Below are 11,624 nucleotides of genomic sequence, written 5' to 3' on the forward strand. Positions count from 1 at the left end.
AAGTGGCGGGAAATCCCAGCGCACAGTGCACAGTAAAAATTTACTAACGGGGTTTTCTTGTGCTTGGCAAATGTTTTGGTTCCATGGTCATTTTAACATGATTTCATGATTTTTCAACATTCTGTGTTTATGGTAGGAAATTTGAGAAACAGCAACACGGCGGTTCGCGGCTCCTCGCGAGCTTGCCAGGCGTCATGTGAACGGCCCTCCAGAGGCTGCTCCAGGTTGCCGGGTGGCAGGTTTAGAACGCGAAGGGAACTCACATACAAGGCTTATCTTGGGCTGCTGGAGGATGAGCAGATCCCTGCCCTCACCACGACATCTTGTACGTTGACACAGAGGCCTTAGCTGCGTTCAGTCCGTTTCCTGTCCAGACCATCTCTACACCACATCCCGATTTCGATGCTGTGTCCTTGGGCAGCCGCTGAGAGCAGGCAAGGCAAGCCCATTCCAAGGACGGGGGAGGGGTGTGGAGCCTCCGGGGGCCAGGGGCCAGCTCACCATTCAGCCAGTGGTCATGTCCTCTCGGTGACCTCCCTCAACAAACAAAACGCTTAAGAGTAATTACTACTCTTACTGTTGTCAACTCTAATGCCACATGGGTAATTTTCGTCCTCTGGAGGCCCAAGAAGCCACAGTAGAACAAAAGCAGTTAATATTAAGAACACTCAGTGACAGATCACGCTCAGACCAAATACAGAAAACATTATGGTTGGAGATTAGTAAGTCGTTACATAACTCAAAAAATCACCAGAGACATAAAGTAACCACGAGTGAGAGTCCGCGGAAATAAAAATTAAGAGTCCTAATGATTTCAGATATTGGAATTATCAGATACAGAGTGTAAAATATGCATAAGATTTTAACTATAAAAGATGAAATCACAAAAAACAAGTAACAAGAGTAACAAAAGGGAAAACACTGACTTGAAAAAGAACATGAAGATACATCTTAGAAATTAAAAATGGAAATGCTTAAGTTCAAATTCCATAGAAAATGCCTCATAAATTGCTGGTGGGAGTGTAAATTGGTAAACCCCTTTGAATGGCATGTTTTGGCACTGTCCTCTAAAGTCATCGCTACACACGCACTGTGTCCCTGCGATTCCACTCCTGGGTATATACACCGCAGAGCTGCACTTTCCGATTTGGCCACTGCTAGACACGTGGCTGTTGAGCACTAGACGTGTAGCTATACAGGGGTGAAAATGGATAAACCAGAGCCACAAGCAACAGTTTCAATGAATCTTATGAATGCAATTTTGAGTGAAACAACGAAGACACACAAAAATATATCAATACAAGCCTATACCTTCAAAAGCAGATAGACTATATTATTTAAATCTACATGCATAAGTAATAACAGTATAAAAGAAAAATGATGACTATGAAAGGCAAGTATTCTAAGGAATGGAAGAGAGAAATGATTCCTCCAAAACCATTACAATCAAAGAACTTTCACATTACTTCAAGAGGGTAAATGAGTGATGGTGCTTTCATTCTTTGGAGTAACGGAGACAGACATAGCCATTCCTCCTGTGTTTCCTGGAGTGTACTCCAAGAGTGTTGAAATGTAGATTTCATTTTTTCCTGAGGAAAAACATGATAAAGTGAAAAAAACATCTAGAAGAGGTTATGCTTTTGTCTGACTACTGCAAAAAATGGCTGTTTTATAATGACAATGAAAAACATGGTGAAAATGGAAAAAGTGAGCTGTGGGTTTGAAACTATGTCAAGAATGCATCTATTGGATCCTAAGGAAGAAAGAGATGCCAAGAGCAACAACTTGGGTAAGGCTACAGAGAATCATCATGTGTCCTACAGATGGAGAAGTCTGGTGTCACTTTGGAAAAGCAGCCCACACTGCCAGGTTTAGTTCAAAACTAACTGGAGGTTAAGTTCAGAATTCATTTAACTGGGATTCATCAGCTGTGCAGGTGTCCGTCTCTTGCCCCTGTTACGGCCATCATGATTCTAGGAATGCATTTTCTCACTGATGCCCACTTGGAGAAAGAGGGGTTCACTTTATGCTCTTTTAAATTATTTTATGCTCTTTTAAAAAAGGGAGAGGGCCCGGGATAGCCTGCCGAGAACAAAAGGTGAGAACTGGGGCAGTGAAGGAGAGTAAAAATAGAGTGAGTTTGGGAACAGCGCCTGTAGGGTTCCAGGCTCTGCCCCATGCTTGTAGCCACGGAGCTCTTCACTGTAATGTTGATGCAGAGTAAGCAGCAAAAATGTGGGCTTCCTGTGAATGCGGCCGATTCTGTGTCCGCGTGTTCTTCTAGGAGAGGCCGAATGACCATGACCGAATGACCACTATCTGTATGCTACACTACGAAAGGGTTGTACAAAAATCCGAGTTTATAAAAAGTCACTAGAGATCTCTGGCAGAGGTTTTATGTGTATTACTGTTTAATGTGCCTCAAGTCACAGTTAAATTGTAGCATTCATACAATGGCATATTTTACAGAGATACTGACTGGCTTGCCACTGACTGGTTCAAATCAGTATTAAGATTATGGGTGTCTAGTTACTTCAGAAAAGTCTTAAGAATTCTAATGGGCATAACTGCTACTCTATTTTACTATGTGTCCTAAAGCGGATTGGTTGTGGGATAGGGTAGCCTCCACCGAAAAGGATGCATATTTGGCCAAGTCATGTTCCTTAGTGTCTCACAGCATTTCATTTTTTTAACTCCCCCGTTCTTTCTCGGATTTATTCTGCTTCACATGATTACATAGTCTTCAAAAAAGGAAAATTATAAGCACATCTAGACTATCGCCAAGAATAACTGCACTGGTTTATAACTTAGTGACCAGAAGTTTGCCACCATTCTTGGCACTTCTGTTTTCATCCTACTTTAGACTTGGACAGGTAATGTTATTTTCTCTCCCTCAAGATCTTCAGATTTAAGTGGTAGAGAAAAAGGAAAATAATTCTCAATTCAATGTGATTATCATTTTTATTATACTTAAAATATTTTTGGTTGTTCAGAATTAAAATATTAACCCAAAGTAAATGTATTCTTAACTCTCCTTTAGTTAAATTCCAGCAGTGTCTGCAGCCAACCAAAGGCAGAGTACACTTGACGGGGGAAGTTGGAATGGAAGGAGACACTGGGTTCTTATCATTAAAATATTTGATTTCTGGAAATTTTACGAAACCATGTTTTCACATAAACACATTATCAGGGCCCCTCCTTGAGCCACAGAAGGAGCCTGTGCAGGTGAGAAGCCCTAAAATTTATTTAGCTTCATGGTAAATCTTCCTTTGCTTGAACCTCTCTGTCTCATTTCTTCCTTTCCCCTAGAGCAGAACTCCTTGAAATCCTGCCTGCCGTCTCTCCTTACTCTCCTCATTTTGTTTAGGATCCACCATTCCATCAAACTGCTGTTAAAACAGTGGTTCTTGGTCCTCATTGTATTTGACCTGTCAACAGCCCATGACCCAGCGGACAGGACCTTCCTCTGGTTTTCTGGGACACAACTCCCTCCGGGTTCTCTCTCACCAGGAGTGTGCTAGTCGCTCCTGGGTCTTATTCCTGGTTCTTCCTCTTCTTCCTGAAGCTAAATGTTGGATCACCTCAGGCTTCCTTCCTTGATCTTTTCCCCTCCTCATCTACATTCCCTCCCTGTATGTATTCATCCAGGCCCACAGCTTTATTTATTTATTTATTTCAGGATTTTATGTATTTATTTATTTGAGAAAGAGAGAGAACATGAGCTTGGAGGGGGCAGAGGGAAAGGGGGAAGTGGACAGAGAGCCTGACACACAGGACTGAACCCCAGGATCCTGGGATCATGACCTCAGCCTAAGGCAGAAACTTAACCAACTGAGCCACCCGGGCGCCCTAAGTCCCGTGGCTTTATAAACCCTGTACATACACTGATCACACTCAAATTTCTGTTCTTCAACATAGGATGGGATTACATCCCAATAAACCCATCATGAGTTGAAAATATAAGTTGAAAATGCATTTAATACATTTAACCCACTGAACATCATTGCTTAACCTAACCTACCTTAAGCTTGCTCAGAACACTTATATCAGCCTGCAGTTGGGCAAAGTCACCTCGCACAAAGCCTGTTTTATACTTAAAAAGGTCAACTACCTTTATTATATTTATTGACACATAAGTATCAATGATTTTATTGATATATGATTTATTGAATGCCATCCTGAAAGTGAGAAACAGAGTGGTTGTGTGGGTACGGAATGACCCTAAGTGTGTTGGCGGTCTGCCGTGGTGACCGTGGCGATGGGATGGCTGACTGGGACCTGTCACCGCCCTGCCCAGCATCACAAGAGAGAAGGATTGTACTAATCACTAGCCCGGAGTTCCCTTTTTTCCTCCACAAAGACAGAAATGTACGGATACAAATTCTCAAAATAGGCCACCTTTTAAAACAAAGTCAGTGATTTACAAGAAATGATGAGTATAACATGGAACTAACGGATGCGAATCTAATGGAGGGATAATAGTCATACATCTGAAACATTCTTGAACGAAGTATGTGAAGAGAAGATTATCAATGTCTAAAAAAGCCTTCTTCATAGGCGCCCCAAGAATAATCTTTTTTTTTTTTAAGATTTTATTTATTTATTTGGCAAAGAGACAGAGATCACAAGTAGGCAGAGGGGCAGGCAGAAGGAGAGGGGGAAGCAGGCTCCCTGCTGGGCAGGGAGCCCGATGCAGAGCTGGATCCCAGGACTAGGCCAAAGGCAGAGGTTCACCCCACTGAGCCACCCAGGGGTCCCAAGTATAATCTTTAAATTTTTTTTTTTTTTTTTGACAGACAGAGATCACAAGTAGGCAGAGAGGCAGGCAAAGAGTGAGGAGGAAGCAGGCTGCCTGCCGAGCAGAGAGCCCGATGCAGGACCTGGGATCATGACCTGAGCCGAAGACAGAGGCTTTAACCCACTGAGCCACCCAGGCGCCCCAAGTATAATCTTTAGAAATAAATACATAGTTACAATTCATCAGCCATGCCATGTTGCATATTTAATACCTTTTAAACGAATCATAAATGACAAATATGGTACCTGTGAACTCATTAATATCCACATAAAATTGTGAATTTGATTACTATTAAGAGGAAGATTTAAGTCTTTTGATAAAGTAGTGTTTGTTGGATGATAACAAAAATCTGAGAACCATTCCCACAGGTGACCTAGCAATGTTGAGCACAGTGAGATGGTCAGCAGACCTCTGAAGGATGGTACCGAAGGTTCTTGACAGCCTTGCCCTGTCCGATTGTCCAGCTTCACTACACCATCCCACACGATTCCCATTCGGATTCTGCGCTGTCGACATCCTTGAACAGCCTCAGCTTCTATGTATTTGCACAGTCCCTGCGCCTGGAGCTCTCACCCCCATTTTTGCCTCTGATATTCAACTTACTCACCAAGATTAGTTCAAGGGCTACTTTTTATAGGCAGCCTTCCCCCCTGTTTCTACAGGACCACGTAACACTCAGGTCTGTGTGGAGGTCATTTGTATGTATATGTACACTTCAATCGCTTTGAAGCAGGAAAATGTTTTGTCATTGTTTGTCTCTGAGTACCTAGCACAATACCCTATAAAAGCTCACTGAATTGATTAATTAAAATGGAGGTTTCTAAGTTTTTCTGAGGTTTATATCTTTAGTGGTAGGACCTCATGGAAGAAATATCTTTGGGAGATATGGTTTAGATTGCATGTGTTCAAAGTTACTGACTAAAGAAAACTCTGGCTTTATTACTGATAAACCTGTGATCTACAGGAATAAAATATATGCTGGTGAAGCTCTTAGAAGATGTCAGCCGGCGCGGCTGGTTAGATTTCACAGGCTGCTAAAATTGTCTGCTACGTACAAATATCAACACTTCAGGAATGAGCCCGTGTCAACTTGTTAAGGTGCTCCTGTAAGAAGGGCAGGGGAGACTGCCTCTAGAAGTAGAAGTTGCTAGAGTTCAAGTCTTCCTTGGAAATTTCCCTATTAAGTCAGAGGTAATGGTGATTTACAAACCATCTGAAGGCTGAGCTTGTGGATGGGTTAATGAAGAGAAACAAAGGAAAAGCCTAGAACCAAAATGGGGATTACATAAGCCCCAGACTGGGAGAAAAATATTTACAAATTATGTATTTGTAAATATGACTTGATAAAAGAATACATAAATAATCCTTATGACTCAATAATAAAGCCAATAACCCAAATTAAAAATGGGCCAAATACTTGAATAGACATTTCACCAAAGAAGACATCCTGATGGTTAACAGGTGTATGAAAAGTGGCTACATCATTAGTCATTAGGGAAACAAAAATTAATCCTAAATGAGATACCACTATATACTCTTGAGGAAGTTATAATTTTAAAAAGCAGAAAATACCAAGCACTGGCAAGGATGTGGATGAACCGGAATTCTCGTAGGTTACTGGTAGAACTGTAACAGACAGCCACTTCTGGGAAAACAGATTGGTAGTTTCTTAAAAATTACATACAACCCACCAACTCCACTTAGTAATCTAACCAAGAAGGACGAAAAGGTGTCCACACAAAGACGTGAACAAAAATTTTCATAGCAATGTTATGATAGTCAAAAGTAGAAACAACACAAATGTTCATCAACTGGGAAGTGAATAAGCAAAATCTGGTATTATCCATACAATGAACACTATTCTGTGATGAAAAGGGACAATAGGGGCACCTGGGTGGCTCAGTCAGCTCAGTGTCGACTCTTGATTTCAGCTCAGGTCATGATCTCAGGGTCGCAGATCAAGCCCCACTTAGAGCTCTGTGCTGTGCATGGAGCCCGTCAGGGCTCCATTTCCCTCTCTTGCCCTCCTGCTCATGCTCCAGGCTTGTGTGTTCTCTCTCCTCCCTCCCTCTCTCACTCTAGAGAAAAAAGAACAAGAAAGCACCAAAATACTAATGCTACTATACAATGAATGAACTTCAAAAAACATTATGCTAAGTGAGAGGGGATGGATACAAAAGACTACGTATTGTCAGAAAGTAGAATGGTGGTTGCCCCCAGCTGGAGAGAAGAGAAAATAGAGTTAATGTTTAATGAATACAAGGTTTCAGTGTGGGAAGATGGAAAAGTTCTTAGATAGAGGGGAAAATTACCCACTGTGAAATATGCCCACAGCCTTTTCCAAAACAAAGATCTACTCTTCAGGGAAAAAGACAGTAACAGCCTTATCTTATATGGGAAATGTGCATTTCTGTAACTCCAGCTCCCTCTAGGCTTCCTCACCTAAATGGGACAAACGGGAAGGTTAAGAAACACGCGTGAAGGTCAGGGACAGAGTACTACTAAAAGATTGAGATTTAATCATAAGATTATGTACTGACTCTCTTCTTCCATACCTTACCACCACACCAATCATGTCATACTGAATTAGAACCGAAGGAGAGGCTAGACAGAGTCTCTGAAACAGAGTTCTCACGGAAGCCCAAAGTCGAGAGAGAGAATACTAGAGGAATCGGAACCATTTGGCACCTGCAGCTACAGAAAACATTCAACACAGCCACCTCCTCGCCAGCTTAAGTCTCACACTAAAGTCCTGTTTACCTCATGATACATCATATCCACCTTTCAACAACAATGTTTGCAAGTCATGCTAAAACATAAGAGAAAACACAGCCTGAAGAGACAAAGCATCACAACCAGAGCCTGCGCCTCCCTCTCCCCTTGCCCCTCCTTACCCCCAACTTGTACTCTCTCTCAAATAAATAAATAAAGTCTTTGTTAAAAGCACATATAGATTAGGGGCACCTGGGTGGCCCAGTCAATTGAGCAATTGGGCTCCCGATTTTGGCTCAGGTCATGATCTCAGGGTGTAGAGATGGAGCCCTACATCCAGCTGTACGCTCAGCCAGGGGTCTGCTTCTCTCTCTCTTTCCCCGAAACCCCCCACCCATGCTGTCTCTCTAAAATAAATAAACAAATCTTTTTTGTTGTTGTTGTGAAGATTTTATTTATCTATTTGACAGAGATCACAAGCAGGCAGAGAGGCAGGCTCCCCGCTGAGCAGAGAGCCTGATGTGGGGCTCCATCCCAGGACCCTGGGATCATGACCTGAGCCAAAGGCAGAGGCTTTAACCCACTGAGCCACCCAGGCACCCCTAAATAAACAAATCTTAAAAAAAAAATACATATGGATTAAAAGCAAATGTTAGAGAAATACATGCTAATACTCATTAAAAGAAACCTGAAGTAGCAATATGATTTTATTTTTTTTTTAAGATTTTATTTATTTATTTGACAGAGAGAGATCACAAGTAGATAGAGAGGCAGGCAGAGAGAGAGAGAGGGAAGCAGGCTCCCTGCTGAGCAGAGAGCCCGATGCGGGACTCGATCCCAGGACCCTGAGATCATGACTTGAGCCGAAGGCAGCGGCTTAACCCACTGAGCCACCCAGGCGCCCCAGCAATATGATTTTAAAGAAGAATCAGAATAAGGACAATTACCAGAGGTGAAGAGGGCGTTTACAATGATAAAAAAGGTCCATTTTCCAGGAAGACATAACAGTTATTAGTATGTATGCACTTAACACAGAGCATCAAAATACACAAGACAAAAATTGGGAACTAAAAGAAGAAACATAAAAATCCACTATTAAAGACCTTATTATATACTCTTTTAGTTAGTTAGTAGATCAATATGGCAGAAAATCAGTAAGAACACAATCAACCTGAAAAACATTATCAATTAACTTAATCTAACTGACATCTATAGACTGTTCCATCCAGTCAGAGCAAGAATATTCATTCTTTCCAAAGTTGAATAAACAGTCACCAAAGTAGGCCAGGTTCTGGATTATAAAACTCACCTTTACAAATTGGAAAGTACAGAAATCATACAAATCACATTTTCAGATGACAATTAAACTAGAAATAAATGACTGAAAGATAAACTATTAAACCTCCAAGTATTTGGAGATTGAACACCACACTTCTCAATAACGTGTCAAAAAAAGAAATATCGAGATACAAAAATATTTTGAAATAAGTGAAAATGAAGCTTATCAAAATGCATGGGATGAGCAAAAACTGTTTAGAGGGAAGTTTATAGCATTAAATACATGTATTAGAAAAGATCTAAACCAATAAGCTTAGCTTCTACTTTAGGAAACTAAAGAAGGGTAATTTAAACCTCAAGCAAGCAGAAGAAAAGAAATAATAAAAATTAGAACAGAAATAAATAGAGAAAATCAATGAAATATAAATGTATTTCTTTAAAGATATCAATAAAATCAATAAACCTCTGGGCAAGCTAACTGAGAGAAAAAGAGAAAAGTTACAAATGACCAATAACAACAATGAAAGAAGGGTCATTCCCGCTGATCCCATGGACACTTAACAATAATAAAAAAGTAATATGAAAAGTTCTGGGCCTACAAATTTGATAGCTTAGATGGAATGGGCTCATAACTGAAAAACACAATCTGAAGAGCTCATAACTATTAAAGAAATTGAACCACTAATCCACTGTCCAAAAAAGAAAGCACTAGGACTGGATGGTTTCAGTGGTAAATTCTACCTAATATGTAAGGGGGAAGTGATACCAATTCTCTACAATCTCTTTGGGAAACAGAAGCACAAGAAACACTTCCTAACTTGTTCTATGAGTTCAACATTACCGTAATGCCCAAAACAAATGAAGACAGTACAAGAAAGAACACGATCTCTCATGAACACAGATGCAAAAATCCTCAACAAAATATTAGTGAACTGAATTTAATGATGTATAGAAAGAATTATATACAACTAAGTGAGATTTATTTAATGTGCAAAGTGGCTCAACATTTTAAAAAATCGATCAATAAACTATATACAATTATCAAATCATTATGTCATACAAGCGAAATTAATATTATGTATATTGACTATAACTTAATAAAAAATAATAAAATAAAATATCTGACTTGGAAAAAAATCAATGTAATCCATTCCATCAATAGTCTAAAGAAAAATGATGTGATCATATCAATCGATGCCAAAAAAGCATACCATTCAGTAGCCATTTATGCTAAAAACTCTCTGTAAACTTAAAGGGGAATGTTCCCAACTTGATAAAGAACATTTACAAAAAACCTATCCCTAATATCATACTTAATGGTGAGAAATTAGGCATTTTCCTCCTAGGATCTGGACCAATGAAAGCATGGATGATGGGGAGGAGTCAGCAATGCAAATATCTGGGAAGAACATTCCAGATAGAGGCACTCGCACAGATGGGAAAGCTTTTGACAATGCCGAAGGAACAGGGAGGAGATTAGTTAGAGCTCTTTGAGAATCCCACATTAGCAAGAAAGTGGTAGGAGGTGAGATTACAGGAATAAGCAGAGGCCCAATTATGCAGAACCTTGAAGTTAAGGTAAGGTGTTTGGATTTTATTATAATAGCGCTGGAAAGTTAGAGAGGGGTATTTGTCAGAGAGAGAGAGACAGAGAGAGAAAGATCACAAGTAGGCAGAGAGGCAGGCAGAGGCAGAGGGAGAAGCAGCTCCCTGCCGAGCAAGGAGCCCGATATGGGACTCGATCCCAGGACGCTAGGATTATGACCTGAGCTGAAGGCAGCCGCTTAACAACTGAGTCACCCAGGCGTCCCTTTAAGTGTGTTTTGGTTGCTGACATGAACTGTGGTATCTATGTTCTTGGGAGGTGTTCACTCTGTAACTGGATTCGGAAGATAAGATGAATCCATTATCTGCTAATGCTAAATGTACCCTTGCAAATCCAAGTTTTGTAATGAGCTTTAACAAAATTGCCAACCTCAGAGAAGAAAGGTATGTATCCACCACCGCTTTTGGATTGGCATTGTAAGGCAGGCGGCATTCACCAGGCATAGGCGAGGAGAAAAAAGTTGAAAAAGTTCAAAGCCAATTTTAAAGTATGTGGTTTTGAATGTAGTTTTTCTGCATTCATATTCTTAATATGAACAACACGAGGAACCTGTCTATGTCTTTGCTGTAAAAATGCTATTGAAAGCCGGGTCTCTCTCTTCACTTACTTCCTTCCTTCTCAAAACCTAAGAACTTATTTTAAAAATTAATGCCAGGACAACATATTTTTTCTGAGGGACACATGTGACTTTTTCTTTCTCATAAGAGCTTGAGAAAATATACTTTATTTCCTTTTACACTGGCTGCTTAAAATGTGAACTTAACTATAGAAACTGACTCAGTGTAGCACATTGGCATTCTTGTCTCTATCCACTACTCATTGTGTTTAGGACGTTTCGGAAAGCAGCTTCAGATCTCGTGGGGGGATGCTCCCAGAGAAGAATATAAGTGAGTACAGAGGCCTATGGAGACTTAACCCAACAGCATTTTTATGACAACCCATTTCCTCACGTATATGAATCAGTGGTTCTTTGCTATAGCAAAGCCCAGAAGGAGACAGTCTCCTAATCACTACTCATCAACACTATGTGTATACCTTAAATAGAACCTTTGCAGTTTAGCTTCCTTTTTATTTTTTGCTTTTCATGTTCAATATGTATGTCTGGATGTCCAGGAACTGAAACTTCTAGAATACTGCACTGACAAGAGCGAGACTTTCCGCATACTTAGTGAAGGGCACTTATGTTCAAAGATAGGTGGGTAGTCAGTTTCAGAGGGTAACCCTTTATTA

The sequence above is a fragment of the Meles meles genome, chromosome 17 (assembly GCF_922984935.1).
Source record: "Meles meles chromosome 17, mMelMel3.1 paternal haplotype, whole genome shotgun sequence".
Taxonomy (NCBI): Eukaryota; Metazoa; Chordata; class Mammalia; order Carnivora; family Mustelidae; genus Meles; species Meles meles.